This window comes from Bos taurus, chromosome 17 (genome assembly GCF_002263795.3).
Source record: "Bos taurus isolate L1 Dominette 01449 registration number 42190680 breed Hereford chromosome 17, ARS-UCD2.0, whole genome shotgun sequence".
Lineage (NCBI taxonomy): Eukaryota > Metazoa > Chordata > Mammalia > Artiodactyla > Bovidae > Bos > Bos taurus.
Window position 1 is genome coordinate 35,522,672 of NC_037344.1, and position 6,000 is coordinate 35,528,671.

General features: G+C 41.8%; 1 protein-coding gene across 7 annotated transcripts in view; it reads right to left on the bottom strand.

Annotated features, from left to right (window-relative positions):
- Positions 1 to 1,234, bottom strand: part of BLTP1 (bridge-like lipid transfer protein family member 1) — a 202,692-nt gene extending 201,458 nt beyond the window's left edge. For all 7 annotated transcript variants that reach the window (XM_024977600.2, XM_024977605.2, XM_024977604.2 and 4 more), the window contains exon 1: positions 1,041 to 1,234. The gene's annotated coding sequence lies outside the window, so the exon portion shown is untranslated. The remainder of the gene's footprint in view (positions 1 to 1,040) is intronic.
- Between the last annotated feature and the right edge of the window lie 4,766 nt (positions 1,235 to 6,000).

A 6,000-nucleotide genomic window follows, 5' to 3' on the forward strand; every position in this document is an offset into this window, starting at 1 on the left:
AGCTGCTTGGGAATGGTAAACCATACTACTTAAAGGATCTGAACCGGAGTCCAATTACCTGATTTAAATCACAGCTCTGACTTTGGACAAGTTGTTTTTAGGGCTGTGGGATTTAGTTCTCTCATCTATAAAATGAGAGTTAAAAACAGACTTTACATGACAGGGTTGTTATGATTATTAAATGAGATATGAACATAAAGCATGTACCACCAGTACTTCAATAAGATAAATACTCTGGTTAATTCATTTATTTTTATACTTCATATATCTCTCTAATTTAAAATAAATCAGCTTCACTGCTATGCACAGAGCTGAAAGCAGCAAGGTGAAACCAGTTGAAACTCAGACGTTTCAACAGTCACGGAAAACAATTATTTCCTTACAGAAGAAATTTACAAGAATTCTCCCCCTTTAACAAGCGTCCCTAATTTGCTTCTGTCAAGACTAAGGCCAAGAAGCAGGAGGGGGACAATTCTGTAGAGGGAAAATCAACTTCCCTTCACCTTCCTTTGGTCAAAAGATGTTTCCGCTGAAATGTACTCTTCCATAGTGTAGACTCAGCAAGCAACAATCAGAATACAAGCACACCACACCTGAGGAGTAGAGAGGGTTTCAAAGGCTCCATTGCCCTTGGTCCACAATCTACCCTGCGTTAAGCACTCTGGGGTCTCCTGCAGCCCCATGCAGCTAACAAGGCTAAAAAGCCAGAGCTTACAGGTATATATATCGTCCTTCCCACATACCAGCAGGTGGGCGTCGCCCGCCTGTCTTACCACCATTCACAGGGCCAGTTCCTGCATTCGAGGCCCTAATCACCTGACTGTCATGGCCCTTTCAGGCCTTCTCACTGACCTCGGATACCCGGTGTTCAAGTCTCTGTGCTGCAGGTAAAGATGGCAAACGAGTAAGAGATGAGTCGACGCTGCAGCAAGCAAGCGCGACGAAGCCACACCTCCCTGATTCCGACAAGGCTGCGGTCCAGAGATGCTGGTAAGAGTGCTGCCCACACAGACCCTGCCCAGCCCGACCCGTTCCCTCACCTGAGCGAGCGCTGGGGCTATCGGAACCGCTCAGGTCTCTCTCCCGGGGACGCCGAGGGCCTTGGGCGGCGGCGGCGGCGGCGGCAGCTGCTGCGCCCAGCCAAACACGGTCTGCTGAGCCCTGTCAGGGTCCACACCCTCTCGCCCCGCCACCCGGCCCGCCGCCCGACCTGCGGCCGGGGGCCCCAACCTCTGACACAGAGAGGGGCGGAGGAGGATGGGAGGGGTCCGAGATGGGGGCCGGGCGGCACTGCGGCTGCGTCAACTGGTAACGTCACGCGTCACGGCGCCGGCGCCTCGACGCACGCCACCCGAGCCCCGCCCAGGAATTGGGGCACCCCGCCCCTTTCTCGTTTCTCCGGACTTGGGGCGGAACCTGGACGTTGAGGCGGAGATAAGGGGCGAATGTGAAAAATCATTTTGTTACCCACCGTAAAGGAATGTTAATGAATTGCTCTACTTGAGGCCTTGAGAGAGATGAACACAGGTAGGGACAGATCCTAACAAAAAGGAGAATCAGACCGGTGCTCTGATTTGAAGTGAATCCGCTCAGAATAGAGAGCAGTATTCCTATGACTCTTATCAACATAGGGGAGGTTGACGGTGTGAAATGCTGCCACGGTGAATCGCTCAACTAAGTCTCGTATTGTTACACTAATGAAAAGTGGTTTGATACCACTTTTGAAGAGAAAAGCTCTTCATAATATTCGAGGGTGAACCAAAGCAAATGACTTCCTGGAGTTACAGGCTTACTATAGATATTTTGCACACGTCTTAGGTACCAGTTGCAATGGAAAGAGAAAGGTGAGAAACAGTCTTTAACTCTATAAAAGTTTTCTGATTGCTTGGGGCAGATGTAGAATACGTACATAAGATAACTAGAAATGCAAACGATAATATACTAATGCTGCTGCTGCTGCTGCTGCTAAGTCGCTTCAGTCATGCCCGACTCTGTGCGACCCCATAGACGGCAGCCCACCAGGCTCCGCCGTCCCTGGGTTTCTCCAGTCAAGAACACTGGAGTGGGTTGCCGTTTCCTTCTCCAATGCGTGAAAGTGAAAGTGAAGTCGCTCAGTCGTGTCCGACTCTTCGGGACCCCGTGGACTGCAGCCTACCAGGCTCCTCCGTCCATGAGATTTTCTAGGCAAGAGTACTGGAGTGGCACTAGCAATAGCTAATACAGTGTCAAGCTTGAGCGAGGCACTGTTCTAAGCACTTTATATTTACTGACATTTAATCTTCCCCAAACCCTGTGAGATAAATATTACTATTATCTCCACTTACTTCCCTTTCACAAATTAAAAACTAAGGTACAGAAAGAGGTTAAATAACTTGCCAAACTGTAGAGCTAGGGTTCCTAAGCAGTATGACTCCAAAGTGTATGCTCTTAAGCATTATTGTATTGTTGTTCAGTTGCTCAGTCGTGTCTGACTCTTTGCGACCCCATGAACTGCAGAATGCTAGGCCTCTGTGTCCTTCAGCATGTCCCAGAGCTTGCTCAAACTCATGTCCATTGAGTTGGTGATGCCATCCAACCATCTCGTCCTCTGTGGTCCCCTTCTCCTCCTGCCTCAGTCTTTCCCAGCATCAGGGTCTGCCTCTTAAATTCTAAATATCTAAACCTCCCGTTGTGATTTCCTTGAGCTGAAGTGCCACTCCCCTAACATTTTTATGTGGGAGCTCCATTTTTACCTCAGAACAGCTATGAAGCCAAATTTAAAATAAAGCCAGAAAAAGGTAATCACATGAAGTATTGTACTCACCATTATTGCCTATATGGAAATGGAGGCCCAAGCAAGAGTGGTTTATGAAGGGACTGGATGAAAGCCAAGAAGAAAAAAGTATACATTATCTTAGTTACTTCCACCTGCCACCAAGACACACCTACCTCCCTTATTCGAATGAACTCTAGAGCTTATTTCTGCATTTCTACAAACAAATTAATTTCAACAGTCTCTTTGAAAGTCTGGAAGAATCTTCCAGTCATTCTTAATCCTTATTCCCTAGTAAGACTCCAAGGATTCAAGTTTGCTACAGTCAACTTTTCCAGAGGGAAATTGTCCCAGCACAAGTTCTCTGGACAAGGAATACTAAGATGTGGTTCATGTTCCTCAAATTAAAAACTAAACTGAAACTAAATGCCCTGGACCTACGCAAGGAGTTAATAGCAAAGAGGGAAGATGGAGGTGAAATTCACTATATTCATCTAATCACTGAGTGGAGAACTGGGATCTAAAAGTTTCCGACTCTACTTCCTTTCATCCGTAAGACCAAGAGCCACCTTGTAACTGCAGATATGCATTAGATAGCATCATAAAAATGAATTATTTATTTTAAAAGCCTCTCTATTAAGGTTTTTAATGTTGTGAAGATCATTAAGCTATCTGACCATTTCATTCACTAATTTTCAGGAAAAAGCTTACTTATTCCCTTCACTTATCTGCCATCTACTTTCATTTTTTCACCAGCATCCCACTAAACTAAGAATACAAAGGCAACTATCTCCATCCAGAGACAATAAGAATTGCTCTCATGATGGAAGCCCTCTCTCTAATGATTTTTGGTGTCTTTTTTTTAACTTTTTACTTTTAAATCATTATAGATACACAGAAGTTGCAAAGGTAATACACAGTGATTTTGTGTACACTTCACCCAGTTTCTCCCAATGATTATATAATTATACATAATTACAATACAACATGAAAACCAGGTATTTGACATTGGTGTAATGTGCATATATAGCTTTATATCATTTTATCACATGTAAAGTCGTGTAACCATCTCTGCAAACAAGAAAAGAGCTATTCTATCACCATAAATATATCCCCTCAGGCTATAGTCACACTTACTCTCCCTGTACTATTACTAGCCTCTGGCAATCACTAATCTGTCTTCAATCTCTATAAATGTAATTATTTCAAGAATATTATTTTAATGAAACCATATAAGTGACCTTTAGAGACTGGCTTTTTTCACCAGCACAATGCCCTTGAGATCTATCCAAGTTGTTGCATATATTGACAGTTTATTCTTTTTATTGCTGAGTGTTCCAATCTGTTTAACCATTCGCCTACTGAGGAACATTTTGGTTGTTTCCCATGTGGGTCACTTTCACTTCACTTCACTTCATGTGGGTTTAATACAAATAAAGCTACTGTAAATAACTATTTTCTTTAGCTTCATCTCTTTTGGCCCACTGCAGAGGACTATTTTTTTTTAAGTTGAGACCAAGGTGAAATTTACCTTTTTCAACTTTGTCTCCTCCCTTTGTTACTCTCATTTGCCACTCACTGGCTCACATATAGAAGCCATTCTGATGTCTGATTAAATCAGTTCTTCTTCAAGGACTATAGATAATATTCTAAGCCATGTCCTTTGAGCTGTTTTACAGACACTGAAACCCCCATGAGGTGGAATAAGTTAATTGTATACTGCCCACAAGCACATAGACCCCAGACCAGCTAGAACCAGAAGGTTGATGATGCTGACTCACCATTACTTCACCACCAATCATGCAAAAGAATGTCCGTGAGCTGATCACACACCCTGCAACCCACTCCCTCACTCTGGTTTTAAAAACCTTTCCCTGGAAGCCATCAGGGTGTTTGGGCCTTTTGAGCACTAGCTGCCAGGACTCCTTGCTTGGCATCTGCAATAAATGTTGCGCTTTCCTCCACAACCATCCAGTGTCAGGAGATGGGCATTACTGCACTGGGGCAAGCTGACTCGTTTGGTTCAGCAACACAACTACTGTATAGATAATTTTAAAACAATAATGCTACAGCAGCATATTGTCTGTATTTTAATGCATAAAGGAATTTAATGGCATCAATATGTTAGTTGTTGTGAATGTTTACTTCAGATTTTTATTTCACTATCTTTTAATAATTTCTTAAAATCACAATTTCTCCATGTACAAACTTGAATGTTCCAAAGTTGTTATACACTTTTTATAACACCATACCAAGTCTGAAGTTAATTCTCATAACAAAAAGAAGAAAAAGGTAACACCAGTAAGTCTATAAAAACATACACACAAAAAAATAATAGTTTCCTATATTATTTCCCAATGTATATACCAACTTAAATTATTTCTTTCATTTCACTTACCCAAGCCAATGAAGGTCACAATTCAAGCTTCTGTGTCCTAGGAGCCACCAATGCTAACAAACCGATGACATTTAAGTTGAAAATATGTTAGGAAAACCAGAATTACATACTTTAAAGCTGATGAAAAAGTGAAAGTAGATGAACATGTGTTTTAAAAGAGGAAGTTTGTACATCTTTTGATACGCTAAAAAAATCCAGCTTTCTGATGAGGATTTGAACTGTAATGACATATAATATCCTACAAATCAACAAGAAAACCAACAACCTAATGAGCAAAATATATGAACATATAGTTCACATAAAAAGAAATACAACTGGATGTAAAACATTAAAAAAGATGGTCATAATTCTCATAAAAGTATAAAGGCCGATTAAAGCTCAAGTTGCACCATTTCTTTTCTCTTCAACTGACAAAGCTCAAAACATTTTTGATAACTCAATATTAGAAAGAGTTTGAAGAAATAGACACTCTCTTACCTTGCTGGTGGGCATGAACTGGTTTAGCCTTAATGGAGGGCAATCTTTTTAAAACTTTAAGTGCTTGTATCTTTTGACCCAGCAATTCCATTCCTAGAAACAAATCATATGGAAATATTCACACATGACCAAAGTATACAAGCTACCACTGCTACTTTGTTTGTACAGATAAAAGACTGTTAGGTTTTACTTTTATTTTTTATTAGCATTTAGTGGCCTTTTGTTCCTCAGTGCCCAGAAGGACCTTTCCTGAGTGTCATTTCCCATGTCAGAAGGAAATTTCACAGTTCAGAAACCAATTGTGGTCACACTTGTGTAACAGAAGGGGTAGAAGGAGGATGTCTCAGGCATTTCCTACCTAAAATCTGTATCT